This window comes from Panthera tigris, chromosome B2 (assembly GCF_018350195.1).
Source record: "Panthera tigris isolate Pti1 chromosome B2, P.tigris_Pti1_mat1.1, whole genome shotgun sequence".
NCBI lineage: Eukaryota > Metazoa > Chordata > Mammalia > Carnivora > Felidae > Panthera > Panthera tigris.
In genome coordinates, this window is record NC_056664.1 from 71,620,540 (window position 1) to 71,640,520 (window position 19,981).

The following is a 19,981-nucleotide window of genomic DNA, read 5'->3' on the forward strand; positions in this document are numbered from 1 at the left end:
AGCACTTCAGGGAGGACCGTCTTCTCCTACTGCAGACTGAGCCTCCCGCCTCGCCACCACGAGGCCTCGCCACCACGAGCCCCGCGGGTGGTGGACGCAGGCTGGCTTTGTCTTTTCCCACAGCACTCCAGGGAAACAGTGGCCTTTTCCTCCTACAGACTGTGCCCTTGGCCCGGCCACTGTGTTCGGGAGTGGCAGATGCAGGTAGGTTCTGTACTATCGCGCAGCCCTCCAGGGAGGGATCCACTTTCTCCAGCTGCGGACTGAACCCCTGACCTACCACTGCACCCAGGCCTGGTTCCCCTCCTCCCCAGGTGCTCGAGCAGGGAGCTGGCTCCAGTCCCAAGAAAGCCCCACAGTTTGAGATCGGATCCCTCTCAGTCTCAGTCTGAGGTCTTTCTCCTGTCCAGCTATGGTCCTGCACTTCCCTAGGCGCTCTTTCTCTTCCCTTTGTCTCTCTGCAGAAGGGGGTCCCTCCCCTCCGTGCCAACATGGCCTTTTTTCATCTCCCCCAGTTCACAATTACCCACCTATCTTTTTTCCAGCTTTCCCATTCTCTTCCTAGTAGATTCAGTCTCTTTGCCTCCCAGGCTCTGGTGTTCAAAGTCCTTTGGCTTCTACACTTCTTTGTTTGAGAGACACGGGAAGTATGGATTCCTCCTACTTCTCCGCCATGTTGGCCAATGTCTCATCACATTTATTTAAATAAAATTACTTATTTAATCCTTAAGAATGATCTTTTTGGGATATTCCACTAGGACCTAGCTCAGGGCCTTAAACCCAGTTTGTGCTCATTAATACATGGTAAGTAAATACACAACTAAGCCAGTCAGTTATTGCCAACAATTCCAAATGTCTGGGTGATAAAGGATTAGATTGTGTGGTTCTTCCTACCTGTTCTTCATTTTGTCACTCATGCTTGCTGACCTGTAACTTGTGTCACAAACCATAACAGAAGTAGGTGTTGGACAGGGCCAGTTTGAGATTTCTGTAGCAATCAAAAACAGCTGGGACAGGGTCTTGCATCATCGTGGACCCAAAACACATACCACCTGCAGATTTTGGCTGGTAATTCTTAAGTCGGGAATGTCAGGATGATATCACAAAAATGGACAAAATGTAGTTTCTCTTTTCTGAATCCAAGTTTTACCAGTGTCTCTGGATAATGCTACCACTTATTTTTGAGAACATACACATTGTTTAATTCCAAAGACATTAAGATAGGAAAATCTAGGTCCATTGTATTCATAACCAATATGGGGTATGAAAATTCAATTCTGTAATAGAGTTTTGAAATTTGTTGCTTAAGGAGATAGAGGTGAAATTGTTGAATTCTGTTCTCAGTGATAACAACCTCTTGGAAGTCCCTGGGTCTCTGCTTACCTTTAGAAGACCACCTCAAATGTAAATCTTTGCATCCAGTTACAAGTGAATCATTAATTTAAAGCACTGCAAAGATAGTCTTTTATAGTCATACTCAAATGGCTGAGTTCACCTTGTGTTGATTTTTCTTTTTTTCCTTGAATATATTTCTCTCTTATTATTATTATTATTATTATTATTTATATACAGCTAAAAGTGGTCAATATTCTTTGAAACCCAGTCACTAGGTAAGTGGAAAAGTAGGTAACCAGAATATAAATTCTCAAGCCTCAAAATATGATGGGAAGAAGTCAAAAAAGACAAAAGAGCCAGTTTAAAGGGGCACGCAGTGGTTCAATCTGGGACAATTGAAAAAACACAGTAATGATGATAGTAATGAATTATAACATGTGAGTATAACAAAAATCCATGGGTCCATGCTGACATAAGTACATTGAATAAATAATTACATGAAGGATAAGGAACTGCTATTTATTAAAGGAGAATTCTAAGTAATAAGTGTGGAAAGAATGATGAAAATAGAAAAGTCATATTTGGCAAAAAGGAGAGGAATAATTGTTTTAGGCAAGCATCATCAAATGGGTGCTAAAATTAGCACATGAAAGTATTTACATAGACCTGAAGTATCTTCCCACAAGATATTTATTAGTTACGAAGAGAAAAATAGTAACATTATAGTACAGAAATCTGGCAGACATCCCTTTAATCAAAGTTACCCTCAACTTTAAAGAGATAAACTGATATCATGTGCCTTGTGATAATCCCCATGAGGAGGACACAACATTTCACTGGCATTCTTGCCAAAAAATGCATATCCTGAATTTAATCACAAGCAAATATCAATCAAACCCAAACTGAGGGATATCCTACAAAACAATAGGCCTCTATTCTCTAAATATATCACATTCTTAGAAGACAGACACTAAGCAAGTGTCTAGATCAGTGTTCTAGAACTTTAGCATATATCATAAATATCTGGGAGGGTTTGCTAAAATGCATATTGGTGTTTCCCACCCTTCCCCCTAAGAATTTCTGATTCCTAGGTCCAGAATAGGGCCTGAAAATCTGCATATCTAATAAGTTCCTGGGTTATACACATGCTGGTGGTCTAAGGACCACACTTTGAGAACCAGTGGTCTACAATGGACAAACTATAGCCCATCAGCTAAATCTACCTGGTTGTTTTTCTAGATAAAATTGTATCAGGACATAGCCACACCCATTTGTTTATGTACTGTTTGTGGTTGCTTTCGGCCAAGTTGAACAGTATTGCTAGATATCATCTGGCCCACAGAGCATAACATATTTATCACTTATCCCTTTACAGAATATGTTTCCTCACCTCTGATATAGAATCTGGTTTAATTATGCAACATGAGAACTAAATATATGTCTCTTGAATTAGAACCTGGATAAGAACACAGTGATATCAGTGGGAAACTTAGCAAAATTGTATGAGATCTGCAGACTAGGTAGTAGAGTTTATCAATATTTTTCTGTTTTTGATGGTTGGACTATGGTTATGTAAGATGCTAGCATTTCAAGAATCTGAGTGGAGGCTATATGGGAATTCTTTGTATGACGTTTGCAACTTTGTGTAAGTCTGACATTTTTCTGAAATAAAATGTTTAAAGTATACCATAAGACAACTAAAAAATCTCAAAATTGTGTCCTTTGTAAGCTGACTGTTACACACGTGATCAGGTTAAAGATGTGCTGAGAGAGTACCTGGGTTGTAAATGATGAGAGAAGCTACTCCAATACGAATTGCTCCCTGAATAACAAGGAAAATTCCATTACATTATAGAACAAGTTTCAACTTATGGACCCAAAATTGATTGCACCTTTACCTGGATGGAATAAAGTGCAAGAGGCATCCTCTCTGAATTTAGAGGGGAAAAAAGCATTGACACCCAATTTAGCTCTCAACTGCACCCCCTTGTCAGGAAATACTGCGTGTCAGGACCTTTCGTGGGCAAAACAGTACTTGACTGGCTCATAATAAACATTCTCTATTATTATTTGTTCTTATTGTTTCTATCATCATGCTTGGTTTTGTTGTAATGAAATCCCCGGATTGTAAGCTGACATCTTCGGAGGGCCCAAAGAGGCGCTGTTAGGTACACATCTCACATGTGGCTATTGCAGGGAATTCAGTAGTGTGGGAATTCAGGAGTGGGAAAGGCATTCAGCTTTGAGTACACTCTATTCCTTGTGGATCTCTCTATACCTGATTATCTTGCTTCTTTCCAGCTTCTCCCTACAGATGGCAAAAAGGGATTCATTCTGATTTCTTTTCTTTCCTACCCCAAACCTTGCTAAGCCATCACAGATTTTTCCTGGTAGCAGAACAATTCAGTGATTTTTCTATAATAAGCTAATAGCTTCAACAATTCTAATCTTCACACATTTAAAAATTAAGTGTGTGTGTGTATATATATATATATATACACATACATATACACGTGTGTGTGTGTATAAATGTATGTATAAACAAACAAGTGGGGTAATATGCAATTTTCTTTTTTCTTTATGTAGCTTTTTACTTTTAGTTTGTACTTGAAATTTCCCCATGATGTGTCTCCGGCCTGGTACTGAAGCCTGCCTTAGGCACTGAGCTCAAGGAAACTCTCACTCTCCAGAGGGAAAATGGAGCTCCTGCCCCACTGTCACTTGACCCTTGTCACGATCGTGCTTTATGAACGACCTGAGACTACGTTTCTAACCTCCTTACATTTTATGACCAGGGATAGAAAAAAAAGAGAAGAGGGCAGAAGTCACACCAACTCCAAAACGGGATCACAAGCAAAAGGTGGGGGATGGAACTCTAGTGAATCTCTAGAAGCATATTCCACCACTACAACCTTGTTTGTAGAGGATGAGTTCTACTGAGTCCTGTTTATGCACATTTTTTCTAGTCCTCACTGCACGCCACTAATGAGAGGTAGGCTTCAGCATCCCCATTTCCAAGGTGAGGAAACCAGCCATTAGGGATGGATGACTTAGCCGGGCTACACAGCTTTCAAGTCACAGCTTGTTCCTATTTAGCTCATTTTTGTTGTTGTTCTGTTTCATTTTTTAAATCAAAGATTATAGGTAATATGCCAAGAGCCCTGTCATGCATACCACGCAAGGTTCCTGATCTTCACAGCTTCAGTCTGTGACTGAAGTCTGGTGACTGAAATCTTTTCAAGCAGCATCCCCTACTATTTTCTAATTCCCTTTTTCACACAAGTCAAGACTTATAGCAATAGACTCCCCCCTCCCCCGCAACAACAAACATAACAAAGCCGGTTTCTCCATGCTTCTATGATGGGGGAATGTCTAGCTTCCTTGAGTCTCTTACATGTGTCACACCTTCTCCCATTCCAGTCTCACTCATCTAAGAGTATCTTTGGAAGAGAAAGCAGAAAGAGACAGAGATAACCTTTCATCCTGGTTTAAGGGTTAAATTGTACTGTAAGGCTAATGCTTAGCTTAAAAGATAACAACTTTGTTCTGACACTGAAGGTCAAAAGATAACAGCCTTGCTTTTACTCTTGTAAATCATACTTCATACTCTTGTGAATCAGGCTTTACCAATGAAGGAAACAAAAGCTCAAAAAAGAGCATCAGAGACAAGGTCAAGGAGATCACTGGTTGCAACTTAGCGGCAGAAAGTCTAAAATAATCACCTCATTCGATAACTGTTTCTGACTCATCTGACAACTGTTTCTAACTCATCTGGGAACTGTTTCTCTGTTCTGTTCCCAGATAATGATAAAACGATGTGATCGGCTTTAAAAACTCTGTACCCCGGCTGTTTGGGGCCACACTCTTATCAAGAGTGTTGGTCCCGATCGGTCAGCCTTGCCTCTCATTGTAATAAACTTTGTTGCAACTGTCACTGGTGCCCGTAGCATTCTGTTTCAGGAGTCGCGTGGATGCAACACTGGGAGTGGGCATTTTCGTTTGCAGGAGAACTGGTTGGCTGACTGCCTCCTGCCTCCTGCCTCCTGTCACCTGATGCTGACGCTTGCAAGTCCTGGAAGCTGTCGGGGACACTGAACAGCTGGAGCCTCCACTTTGTTGGATTTGAGGGCATCTCCAGGGGTTGCAAGGAGGTACTGTGTTGCATTTCAAAATAATTTCCTCGGCAAAATTAATTTTTTCTGTTAATTTTAACTCTTAAAAATCATTGGAGGAACTGAATATTGTGGTGTGATAATGGCAATGTAATTATGTACGAAAATACAAATGTTAAAAAAAATTTCAAAAATAGGTGAAGCAGTTGAGCAAAGTCTTGATAATTGCTAAATCTGGGTCATGGGGTTCATTGGACCATTAACTTTACTTTTGAGTATAGTCTTCGAATTTTTCATAATTAACAATTTATTTTTTATTATTTATTTTTTTATTTTTTTGAGAGAGAAAGAGAGAGAGAATGTGCATGTGTGCAAGTAAGCAAGAAGGGGCAGAGGGAGCAAGAGAGAGAGAATCTTAAGCAGGCCCCACGCTTAATGCAGACCCCGGACACCAGGTTCGATCTCACGACCCTGAGATCATGACCTGAGTGAGCTGAAATCAAGAGTAGAAGCCTTAACTGACTGACCCACCCAGGTGCCCCTATTTTTCACTTGTTTTAAAGTCACTTATATTTTTAGGAAGTGGTAAAAATATCATGAAATCCAACAAACAGAAAGTGTGCAATCCCTAAAAGGTTGGAGCCTTCTATCTGGGTCTCTGTTATATTGTTTAGAACACAAATTTAATTATATCTTTTAAGCCCTAACTGAAAAGCTGCTTCTTAAGTATAAACAATATAAAAATATAATAAACACATTGATATTTGTTATAAACAATAGAATGATAAATAGTAATATAATAAGTAATACAGTATAACATATATGATCACATATAATAATAAACTATGGTACTACTATAAATAATTATTCTTATTTATTATTATAATTAATAATTATAAATAGCTATAGTAAATACTGGTCCTCCACTAGTATGGTGCTATTGCTATCTTTGTGTACAGTTGAAGAAACAGCAGTTGGCCATGTGGCCCTCGGCCTTCTTTCAGGTGTTGTAGGCAGGCTGGTTCATTTATGCTGGGGTAACAAGTCTCACTTGCTTCACCCAGTTTATCCTCCATGTCTGTTGTGTCACAAGGTCTTGTGAAATGGACATATAACACCTAGTTTTCAGATTACCACAGCAGAGGAAGAGAAAACTGGGGGGGGGGGGGGGGGGCGGGGAGGGGTCATTTGGCCCAGAAATAGGAAGTATCCCTTTGAAAAATTAGTGCATTGTCTATAACTAGTTACAGGGCTTTACCTAGCTGCAAGGAGAGTGGGAGTAGGGCATGGCCATTTAGTGAGCGATAACATTTCTCTGACATGGGTGGATATATGACAACCCATGATCTGAATATGAGAGCGCTTCTGGCAGCAAAGATCCAAAAGCCTTGGGAAAGGAACATTGTTTTTACTGGATCTCCTAGAATGAACAGCCTCTGGAGAAGCAGTGTTGGGAGTGGAAGGATGGTGGTGGGAGGAGGGTACCTGCCAATAAAGTACTAAATGTTTTAGAGATCTGTTTTGCTAAAAAGGACAGGCTCTGTAGGAAGTTCTGGGAATGACGTTTAGAAATCATCAGTCGATTATATAGAGTCATATATACTATGCTAATAGGTTTATACTGTAGGCAAACTTACTGAAAGGTGTTTTTTTTTTAAAGTTTAAGTGTGTTTAAGTAAGTTTAAGTTCGTTTTTAAGTTTGCTCGTTTATTTATTTACATAATCTCAAAAAAAATTTTGTGGGGCTCACAACTCAGGACCCTGACATCAAGCGTCTCATGCTCTTCTGACTGAGCCAGCCAGGCGCCCAAAAATTTCCTGAAAGTTTTTGACACTTGAACTGATATTATGGAATAGGTAGGGGCAGTTTAACTGTGCCATGCCATAGATGAGGATTCCCTAAATGTAGAAAAGTATGGTGACTTGTGTAGGGCCATATAGGTAATTAGTAAAAGAACTAGGGTTCAAATTTCTGTTTCCTCATTCCAAGTTCAGATTTTGTTTAGCTATTTCTTGATTATGAGATGATTTTGGAAGATTAATCCAGTAGTGGTGTACAGAATGGATAAGGTGATAGGAAGGCCAGAGATGGGAAGACCAATTTAGCTAATAAGTTTTTTCTAAATGATGGCGAAAGGACTCTGAACTAGGCTGTTTTTCAAGAGGTATGGAGAGAGATATGATTGGAGCTTGAATGAGAGAAGTGCCCTCCCATTGGAGTCAGAGAACACTTCTCCATGCCTTTATGACTTCATGGACCAGGATGTCAGCCACATTCGTACTTCTACCTCTAGTGAGGTTGCAAGGGGGAAATGAAGCTGTGTGGCTCAATCCCACATTTTCTCCCCTTATTTTCCTTCTCTGCCATCCAGTAGGGGGATGGGGGCCTGTGGTGGTCAAGCTCAGCTTTGCAACTGGTGGGTGAGTAGAATTCTGTGTTGGAGGGGAGAGTGTTAGCATATTCATGTGGCCATGGATTTCAAGCCACATTTTCAGGCTCAGCACTGTAAATGAAATTGCTATTCTTCTGGTCACCATTTGTGTCTCTAGTGTGTTTTTATTTTTTAGTTGGTTCTAAACTCAGGAAAAGAAAGGGTGGTTATTTATTACCCTCCTCAAGCTGCAACAGAAAGAATAGAGGCTGTACAAAGGGAATCATAACTTTGGGATGGAAAAGACCTCGGAAGTTTTCCGGGTCAACACTTTCTTTTTATAAGAAAAAGAACTGAGTTGTAGAAAGTTTGGCATACTTGAGGTCACAGTTACAGCTGAGTAAAGTGTTGAATACTATTAATTCAGAGATCTTTCTCTTTCTAGATAAGGATACAATGGTAATGGGAAAATAGTCAACTATAAACAGCCAGCAGCATGCGTAGCAGGGAGGTGGATATAGGCCCAGAGCTGTATATTTAAGAGATTTTTTCCACCCCCTGTGGAAGTTTTATGTGTTTGTAATTGAATCTCTCACTAATTTCTTTATGCTTTCCAAGTGTTATGTAAATATGTATCTAGAAAATAGAAGTCAATACAGAAAACACAAATATATGTTATATATATATGTGTGTGTGTGTGTATATATATATATATATATATATACACATATATATGTATATAAAATGTAGGCAAATATTTATAGTTTGTTTTTTTACATCACAAACCTTAACCCAATTGGAATTTTGATATGGCATGAGGTAGGACATGTTTAAATTTTCATGTCAAAATATTGTTTAATTAATTTGCTGAAAATATTATTTGTTGGAAAACCCATTTTTTCTCTCATATGAAATAACACCTGTATCATATATCATCTCTTATATATACTTGGTACTTTTCCAAACTTACCTTTCTGTCCATTGATCTGTCTGGCTTGTATCTTTGCCAATTTCATTCTGCTGTAGGTAGTTTGAACTGCACCTGACAATCATCATGGACAGCATGGGAAAAGGTCAGGCATTGGGTTCAAGCTTACCTGGGTTTGAATCCAAAGTATCTCACTTGTAGATGTATATCCATATGGAAGTGAATTAACTCTCTGAGCCTCTGAGTGTATTCATTGGAGAATGATAAGAATTGTCATTAACTAACAGAATTTCCATGAAGGTCAGGGAAAATACATGTAAAGCACTTACACTTAACACTCTTGGATAGGAATATTATATAAATACTTTGCATTATTAATAAGCTTTCACTTAAAAATTCTTTATACTATGTTAAATTCAATGTTGTGCATCCACATGCAAGCTTATAAAGCATAATAAACATGGAGATTGCTTCTTTTATTTTCCTGGAAAAGAGTTACTTTAATTATGTCTTTATTCATTCTTCTTTAGAGGAATTAAGGATGATGAGAGTCGATGTAACAATTTGTTTAAATTTTTTTAACGTTTATTTGTTTTTGAGAGAGAGAGACAGAGCACGAGGAGGAGAGGGAGACACAGAATCCGAAGCAGGCTCCAGGCTCCAGGCTCCGAGCTGCCGGCACAGAGCCCTATGCGGGACTCAAATTCACAAATTACGAGATCATGACCTGAGCTGAAGTCGGTTGCTTAACTGACTGAGCCACCTGGGTGCGCCTTGATGTAACCTAATTTTTAAAGACATTTCTGTCAAGGCTTGGTTTGAATCCCATTTTTTCCCTAAGCTTCAGTTTTCTCATCTATAGAGTTAATACCTAACTCCTAGGTGAGTTGAGGATAAAATAAAATAATGTGTGTAATATTTGGGGCTTGAGCTGACAGAACCAAGGCAGAAGCAAAGCCTGATGGAAGCAAAGGCAGATACACTGAAATACTGACATGAAATTGCTACTAGAAGATGAATTAATACAAGCATTTTGAAATTTATATGTTGACTTAGCAAATTTGAATCTCAACCTTTTATGAACATATGTAATATGCAAATCATTATACAATTGTATTCTGAAGAGCATTATCAAGTGGCAATAATTTTTATTATCTCATGCCACCTGGTGCCTTGACCAAGTTACTACAACCCATAATTGTGAGTTGTTAATGAAAATAATCATAGCTAATATTTATTGGATATTTTTCTGGGCCAGGCCCTGTGTTAAACCTTTTTTATATGTTAATTAGCTAATTGATTCAACAAATATTTATTGAACGACTGCTATGTATCAGCCTCTTGTATGTGTTCTGTGATTTTATCAACATGGCATCCCTCTAGGTCAGTTTTGATGTTCTCCCTGTGAGACTCAGAGAGATTGATATACCCAAGGCCATACAGCCAGAGATAGAAGGATTGGTATTTAAACCTATTTCTTCTTTCACTGCATTAGTAGCATATAATAACTAATTTATTCTATACTATATATTCTATAGTCTATAGAGTGTGCTGTACTCTATTTATGTAGTCATTTTTCTTTTACAAGATGATAATGATGATTTCAATATGACAACCATATCAATAATCTTTTAGTAGGTTTTCTTGCTTTGGGGTTAACTAAATATTTATTTCATTTTAATTCCTTTGTTAACTTCTTGGCTATACTTCTTTGAAAGCTTTTTCAGTGGTTGCTCTAGGGATTGCAATACTCACTCTTTATATATTACTGTTAATCAAAACAGTATGGTATTGGCATAAAACATATACATAGATCAATGTAACAAAGCAGAGATTTCAAAAATGACCATGCATTTATGGTCAATTAATTTACAACAAAGGAGCCATGAATATACACCAGGGAAGAGATAGTCTGTTTAAGAAATAACATTGAGAAAACTGGACAGCCAAATGCAAAAGAACGAAGCTGAACCATTATTTTACATCATACACAAAAATCAACTCAAAATTGATTAAAGACTTTACGTATCAGTGTCTACTTAGACTTAGTATCAGATCATTTCATACACACTGTAAGAAATTTGAACAGTGTAATTCCATTTATTCTCCCATTCTTTATGCTATTGTCACATATTTTATACCTGAATACATCATAAACCTCACAATACAATGTTATGATTTTTTACTTTAAACAAACATTTGCATTTTGATGGAGTTAAGAAATGGAAAGGATAACTATTTTTTAAGTTTTATTTTTATTTTGAGGGAGAAAGAGACAGCACAAGTTGGGGAGGAGGAGGAGGAAGAGGAGGAGGAGGAGGAGGGGAGAGAGAGACAGAGACAGAGAGAGAGAGAGAGAGAGAACTGCAGGCAGGCTCCACACTGCCAGTGCAGAGCCTGATGTGGGGCTCGAACCCACAAAACTGTGACCTGAGCTGAAACCAAGAATCAGAGGCTTAACTGACTGACCCACCCAGGTGCCCCAGAAAGGTAACTTTTATATTCATACAACTATTAACCATTTTTAAATCCTTGGCATTTCTTTTACTTGACATCGTTTCCTTTATTTCATTTCTGATTCTAGTAATTTGATTCTTTTCTCTCTCTCTCTTTTTATAAGTAATCTCTACCCCCAACATGGGATTTGAATTCACAACCCCAAGATTAAGAGTCACATGCTCAGTCATCTATTTCTTTTCTAATTTTCTGCCTAGTTGTTCTTTCCATTACTGAAAGCAGAGTATGAAGTCGTTGTTATTGTTGAATTGTCTATTTCTCCCCTTCATTTACATTAACTTTTGCTTTGTGTGTTTTGGTGTTCTGTGTCTATATTGCATATATAATTGTTTTATCTTCCTGATGGATTGATGCTTTTATCATTATGAAGTGTCCCTATTTATCCTTAGTAATTTTGTTTTAAAATTTATTTTATCTGATATTAGTACAGCTGCTCTGCCTTTCTTGTGGTTGTTGTTTGCATGATATATCTCTTCTTTCCTTTTATTTTCATGTGTATGAATGTAAAGTGTGTCATTATATGGATAGCACTTAGTTGGGTTTTTGTTTTTTATCTAGTTTGACAATCAATCCCAGCCTTTTGATTGTCTATGCTTTTTCTGCTTCTATTGAAATGAACACTTTTTTTTTTTTTTTTAGTCTCTTGGTGTAGTCAATTGTGCTGATTGATTTTTATTTTTATTATTTTTTTTAATATATAAAATTTATTGTCAAATTGGTTTCCATACAACACCCAGTGCTCATCCCAAAAGGTGCCCTCCTCAATACCCATCACCCACCCTCCCCTCCCTCCCACCCCCCATCAACCCTCAGTTTATTCTCAGTTTTTAACAGTCTCTTATGCTTTGGCTCTCTCCCACTCTAACCTTTTTTTTTTTTTTTTCCTTCCCCTCCCCCATGGGTTTCTGTTAAGTTTCTCAGGATCCACATAAGAGTGAAACCATATGGTATCTGTCTTTCTCTGTATGGCTTATTTCACTTAGCATCACGCTCTCCAGTTCCATCCACGTTGCTACAAAAGGCCATATTTCATTCTTTCTCATTGCCAAGTAGTATTACATTGTGTATATAAACCACAATTTCTTTATCCATTCATCAGTTGATGGACATTTAGGCTCTTTCCATAATTTGGCTATTGTTGAGAGTGCTGCTATAAACATTGGGGTACAAGTGCCCCTATGCATCAGTACTCCTGTATCCCTTGGATAAATTCCTAGCAGTGCTATTGCTGGGTCATAGGGTAGGTCTATTTTTAATTTTCTGAGGAACCTCCACACTGCTTTCCAGAGCGGCTGCACCAATTTGCATTCCCACCAACAGTGCAAGAGGGTTCCCGTTTCTCCACATCCTCTCCAGCATCTATAGTCTCCTGATTTTGTACTGATTGATTTTTAAATGTTAAACCAACCTTGCATTCCCATGTTTGACTCCATTTGGTCATGATGTATTGTCTTTTTGTATATATTGCTTTATTATACTTGACAGGATTTTGTTGAGGATTTTTGGGTCTATGTCCACAAAGAATATTTGGTTTTAGTTTTCTTTCTTTATAGTGTCTTTCTCTGATTTTAATATTAGGGTAATGCTGTCATCATAGAATGAGTAGGAAAGTGTTACCTTATGTTCTATATCTTGGACTTTTTAAATGGAATTGGTAATATTTCTTCCTTAAATGTTTGACTGAGTTCCCCAGTGAAGCCATTTGAGCCTGGAGTTTTCTCTGTTGGAATGTTTTAAAGTATGAATTTAATTTATTCAATAGATACCGGATTATTCACATTATTTTCTTGCTCTAAACAAAGCTTTTCCTAAACTTCTCCCACCTGTGTGAGCCAATGACAAGTTTTTAAATTTCTCACTCACACATGAATTTGGACTTTGTAGACTTCTGTGTGTTCTTATGTTCTAACTATTCTGTAGATTAAGTTTTGTGTGTTTAATTTCCCTTGCTTTCCCTTTTACTCTCTTTCTTTTTTAGGAAAATGTGTACAGGGATTCAGATTTATGAAGGCAAAATTTTTCTGCAGAAATTCAGAAGCATTTTAAAGTGCTCTTTTAGTGATAACGTTCCAGTAATGAACTATGTTTCATAGTGAGGAATCCAGAAGGAGGACTTTTCTGGTGAAATTTTCTTCACTGGAGGGACCACACAGGCACTTCCCAGGCAGGATGACTATATGGTCATTAGGTGTTCTTTTGGCTTCTAAGTACCAATTCCCCATTTGCTTGGTAGCAGCTCCTTGAGTTATGTTTGGGTAATCTTTTTTACTTTGTATATAGTATTGGTCAACAAAATACCCTCTCTTCTTTAGTCATGGGGTAGCAATGAACTAATCTGGGCTAACCAGATGCTCTCCCCGAGGAACTAAATCTTGAACAGAATCAAAGACAGGTGAGTCAATTCAAGCTAGAGGTTTTAATATCTTTGTAAGTCTCTAAATTACTTTCTGTTACCTGGATCTCTGGGTCTGCACTGGTGTCAGCTCTTTCTGAGCTGTTTGTTTCCTCAATTTTCGTGAGCCATCCCATATCTTATAAAGTAATTATAGTTCTGCGTAAATTAGCCACAGGTAATTCCAGTAGTTTGTAACTAAATAACCCTAACTGGGGGTAAGATGGTGGCTGTTCTTCTCTAGACAGGGAACATAGTGTATAGCAAGGCTGTATGGGATTTATAGGGTTTGTCTATACGATATGTGGACCAACCTTATCAAAGATACCAGGTAGGGAAAGCTTATTAAGAATGCAGATGCTCTACTCCAGGCCTAATGAGTAAGAATTTCTCAGTGTGGGGTTCAGGAAATCTGAAATGTGAACAAATTGCTCAGAGATTATTCTGCAAAATACATTTGAGAAACACAACATAAGGGTACAGGTCTTGAAATCTCAAAAACAGAGATTAGAATGCTTTATGTTGTTTTAACTGGGGTTAGCCAATTAGTCCCACTGGGCTTGTTTTCTCATCTGTAAGATGAGGATTGTAAGACCTTGTTCATCAAGTTGTTTAAAGGATTGAAATATGCATGTAGAGATTTTCATATTGCCTAAACAGAGGAGAGCTGCATCATTACTGGGTGTTTATATCCCAAAATCTAATATGTCTTAGGCAAAAATTGTGACTAGCAAAAATTATGGTTGAAGATCATGTAAATCTATGATAGTAACCTATGGTCACAGTTATGCATCATGTTGGGGACAAATGTATGGTCTTTCACCACATATATAACTAAGAATCTCCCTGAACAGTTAGAATAGGTTAGAGTAGCTAAACACCATGTAAAGTAGTTGGCTTGTGCTTAGAAGTCGTGTGCTATTAAAACAAACACATAATTTTTTTTTATTTTTAATTTTTAAAAAATTTTTTTTTAAAGTTTATTTATTTTTGAGACAGAGAGAGACAGAGCATGAACGGGGGAGGGTCAGAGAGAGAGGGAGACACAGAATCGGAAGCAGGCTCCAGGCTCTGAGCCATCAGCCCAGAGCCCGACGCGGGGCTCGAACTCACGGACCGCGAGATCGTGACCTGAGCTGAAGTCGGACGCTTAACCGACTGAGCCACCCAGGCACCCCACACATAATTTTTTAAAGTATGTATGTATGTATGTATTTAGAGAGAGAGAGAGAGAGAGTGCGCGCGCACAAGTGGGGGAGGGGCAGAGAGACAGGGAGAGAGAAACCCAAGCACAGAGGCCAACCGAGAGCTCCATCCCATGAACTGCGAAATCATGACCTGAACCTCATACTGAGAAATTCTTATTCATTAGGCCTGGAGTAGAGATAAATGGGTAAAAGTTACATCAACAACAAAAATTGAGGCAACGTTAAGTGTGGGTGTCAAAAATTTCTTTTGGTCCCAGTACTCATGATTATGTAAGCCATAACTTCAGGCAGGCTTTTAGAAACCTGGCAATACTGGCAGGTATACAAATTATGGCAATACAAATTATGCGGGGAGTTAAAAAAAATCAAGGGGTGCCTGGGTGGTTCAGTTGGTTAAGTGTCCAACTCTTGATTTCAGCTCAGCTCATGATCTCACAGTTCGTGAGTTTGAGCCCTGCATTGGGCTCTGTACTGACAGGGTTGAGTCTGTTTGGGATTCTCTGTCTCCCTCTCTGCCCCTCCCCTGCTTGCCCTTTATCTCCCCCCCCCAAAAAAAATAAATGAATAAACATTACAAAATCAAGGTGGCACGTATTTCTGTTTATGGATAAATGGCTCTGCCTCTTACATATGCATGCAGATATCAATATTTGGAGGAGTTTTCTGAGTCATCATTTGTATCTAAATCCTTCCACCAGGCTAAGCACAAATGCCAGATAACGTCACTTTGAAAGATGTCCTTTCTCTGGTGTCTACTCACAAGATTTCTATCCAGGTAGATAATTCAGGTTCCTGAAAGATTGATCCGAAGTGTATCTCAAGCCCCTGCCGGAGATGAGAAGTCAGAGAGAAGTTGTCTGGATGCTTGAGAAGAGCAGAAAAAGGGATAATTCATATGCTGGATGGTATAGTAAGCTTAGATCCATTGGTTGGCTTAAAATAATGTTCATTAAAACACAGTACCTGGCACATGCAAGGCTTTCAATGCACACTAGTGAATAGTAGAATCAGATTCTTAAAATTAGAAAGAGCGTAAACAACACCTAAATGAAGCAGAAGGCCTCTGAAGAGGCTCCTCCCATAGTGTTCATCCAGCCTGTGCCTGCCTATCTCTAATGATAGAGAATTCATTACACCCAAAGACAATCTACTTAACAAGAAGTTCTTTATACAGAGATGGAATTTATTTCTTCTGTTTCTTGTTCTTCTCTCTGGGACCAAACAACAAATTTAGTCCTTTTTCTACAAGGGAGCCACCAAACATTTAAGGAGAATTAATATATCACTTTAAAAGTCTCATGTAGAAAAAACATCTTATGTAGACCAAATATCTCTAGTTTCTTTAACTCTACTCCAAATCACAGAATTCTGTATTGGAAGAAATATATTAAACAATGTACAAAAACTCTTTAATAATGCAGGCATCTCCAGAAAGTTCATCAAAAGCATCTATTCAGCTTCGTTTCTACCACAAAATCTCTGGCTGTTATGGATGAACTGTACCCATTCCCCCAAAAGATATGTTGAACCTAACCTCCAGTACCTAGTACCTCAGAACACGACCTTATTTGGAAATTGAGGTGTTGGAGACATAATTAGTTAAGATGAGATCATGCTGGAGTAGGGTGGGCTCATGATCCAATAGAACTGGATGTGTCCTTACAAGATGGCCCTGTGAAGATACCAGAGACAAGAAAGGAAGAACAGTGAGTGAGAACATCTTGTGAGGACGAAGACGAGATTGAGTTATGCAAGTCAAGGAACACCAGAGACTGTCGGTAAAACACCAGAAGCTAGGAAGAGACAAGGAAGGATTGCCCTACAGCTTTCAGAGGGAGTATGAGTCTGCCAACCCCTTCATCTTGTACTTCTAGCTCCAGAACTGTGGGACAATGACTTTCTATACCCAGTTTGTGGTACTTTGTTACAGCAGCCCTAGGAAACAAACACGTTGGCTTTGACTATATTTTGAATTTTCTTTTCAGAATGATACCGACAGCATTATTCCACATGGTAATAATCAGTAAAGCAAGCAAATGCTAAAGCTCTTCCATCTAAGTATTTCCAGCCCTGAATTGAAACCAATTTCAAACAGTCTATGAACTCACATACATGTTGTCAAATACATGCTGCAGGGGAATGAATCTCCTAAGCTACTTAGCTGTACAAATATAACTAACATTATTTTCCTACAACTTGATTTTGAAACAATAGCTTTGCTGAGATATAATTGTTACTAAATTCACTATTTTAGTGTACATTTCACTGGTTTTTAGTACATTCACAAAGTTGTGTGACCATCACCATTATATAATTTTAGAATATTTTCATTACCTCAAAAAGAAACTCCATACCTAATAGCAACCACTCCTCACCCTACTCCCTTTCCCTAGCCCCTGGAAACCACTAATCTACTTTCTGTTTCCACTGATTTGGCTATGCTGGACATTTCATATAAATGGAATTGTATACTATGTGACTGGCTTCTTTCACTTAGGACTATGCATTTAAGGTTCCTTTATGTCTTTTCATGACTCAACAGCTCATTTCTTTTTAGTGCCAAATCGATTACATTGTCTGGATATACCACAGTTTATTTATCCAACCCGATTGTTTATCCATGTAATGACAGAGATCTTGGTTCCTTTCAAATTTTGGCAATCATGAATAAAGCTGCAATAAATACTTGTGGGCAGTTTTTTGTATAGGTATACATTTTCATCTCCTTTGGGTAAATACCAAGAAGCATGATTGCTGGATTGTATGGCTACAGTATGCTTAGTTTCATAAGAAACCTTCAACCTGTCTTCCAAAGTGACTGTGCCATTTTGCATTCCCACTACCAATGGATGAGTTATTTGTTTATTTTTTAATTAGGTAACTTATCTTTTTATTATTAAGCTTAAGAATTTTGAAAAATCATATTCTGGATACAAATGCCTTATCATTCTGACTTCTGGGCCTTCTTAAGTTCTCTGGACATTGATGCCACACCTGCATCTCTCTTGGCCATATAAGAAAAGCATTCTGCTGTTCCAAATGCCATCCCATGGTGGGGAGTTTGGGGACTCTGTGGTACTCCTAGGTCTATCTACAAAGAAATACACCTACAGTTCTTTTGTGTTCTATGGGTCTGCCTCCATGGAAGGTGGGAAAAACTGGCTCTTAAATTAGCATGCTTTTTATAATATTTTGTTTAGATCATGAATTTTGTGCCCTAAGTCATTCAGGTTCTCTAAGTTTAACACTCAGAAACCAGTCTTTAAAACTCAAACTCTTCTCTCAAATTATTGTTTCTGCCATCAACATTACAATCTACTTTAAAATTCTAATGCAAGGATTTGAGCCCTTGGCTACTTGTGTCCCTGATGCCTCTAGTCAAGTTTGAGTGGGAACAGGGCCCAGGACATAAGGATATAATACTACAAATATTATGTTGCTACACATGAAGGGTTTCCAAAAGCAAGCTGAATTTAAACAGGTACAGACCTGTATAGGTAGTGAAGCTCAGTGACAAAGAATAAGCCAAGAGTCATCTGAAGAATGATGAGCAACTTCTCCTTGTGTTCCCTCCGGAGTCATGGGTTCTGTAGGTGTTCAGGGAAGTTAAGGTTCCAGAAACATAATTAGAAGTAAATATTATAGAGCAGAATCTATTTTAAGGGTATCATGGCATCTCATAGTCTCATGGAAACCCAGGACCTGAAAGTACATAGGCCTCAGGAACAAAAAGCATCAGGAACTCACATGTAGTCATATTTTTCACCTTTTCTGGTCCACCAGATTTCTGAAAACTTTAAATTTTTGCATCTCCTAGTGGTATTTAAAGATACCTTGTCTTTCCAAAATAACCTTCCAAAATTCCCAGAAAATGACAGTTTTCCAACTTAATATCAATGAAACCTGGCCAGGGTGGGTCCCACTATAGGAACAAAGATATTTCCATGGTTACCAGGCAGAGGGTGTGGTGGGGATAGATAAAATTTAAGAAAATTATTTTTTGCTTGGCGGACAAATCTTTTGGGTGTTCTCTTTGTTGTTCCTGACTATATGTAGTTGTTATGTCCATCCTTCTTAGACCAGCATATGAAGACCTTGAAAACATCCCTCCAATTTATTTTTCCTACTGCTGTTAATCTTTATACCCCAAGTCTAGCAGCTACCAAACTGTTTTCTCTTTATTGAATCCACTCTGTTCCTTCTGGCCCTGTTAGTTTTTGCATTTTTTTTTTCTTTGTCTAGAATACCTTTTCCTCCCTAGTTTGGTAATTTCTACTCATCTTTTAGCTAAGCTAAAAGCTGAGCATTACCTCTAGAAGCATTCTTGATTTCTAAAAACAGAGGTTATTGCTCTTTGAATGTTTCACTTTGTTCACACTGTTCTAGACCCCCTATCAGATTGTAGTTGTCATGTAATTTGTCCCCTTTCCCTACCAACTAGGACATCCTTACAGGCAAGATTATATATTGAATGTATTTGTCTCAATGGCAGCTCATCTTTGGCCGGCACATAGCAAAGTCTCAATACATTCTCACTAGTCCTTTTATTATTTTTCTGTTTCTCCCAGGCTGAAATCATCTCAGTACCCCAGCTCCCCAGACTATTAGCAGACAGAAAATAAAGTTTGATTCATTTTTATCTTTGCTCTTTGTTCTCTTCTTTTTTAAATGAAAATGTAGCTATGGCAATGTAATTTAATTTCTGCTTCTCCTCCGTTAAAAAATAATAAAAAATATCACACACATAAAAATGAAAAACAATACAGCACCCACACCATCAAACGGAAGTAAATGGTAACAGAATCCAAGAATAAAAATCCCCTGAAGGTTGCATTTTTGAGCTTGGTGTAGGAGTTAGGAATAATGGATATAATTCCGGTTCCCTCTAGCAGTTTTTAATTTCTGTCTCTCAGTTCCAATCAGAAAACAGGCAGTTGGTTCATCTCCTGCCCTTTCTCCTCACCCCATTTCTTCTCTTTGCTCTCTTGCCCCCCATGTAAAACCAAACATAGTTTGGGAGGCCAAGAATGACGGAAGAGGAACATTCTTTTCCCCTTTTTCTTCCTCTTCATTTTCTCCCAGTCTTCTCCAAATTCTGTTTGGGCTGGTCCTTCCCC

General features: G+C 38.3%; 1 protein-coding gene across 1 annotated transcript in view; it reads left to right on the plus strand.

Annotated features, from left to right (window-relative positions):
• Positions 1–5,415: 5,415 nt before the first annotated feature.
• Positions 5,416–19,981, plus strand: part of BCKDHB (branched chain keto acid dehydrogenase E1 subunit beta) — a 219,254-nt gene continuing 204,688 nt past the window's right edge. Inside the window, exon 1 of the mRNA XM_042986716.1 lies at positions 5,416–5,486. The gene's annotated coding sequence lies outside the window, so the exon portion shown is untranslated. The remainder of the gene's footprint in view (positions 5,487–19,981) is intronic.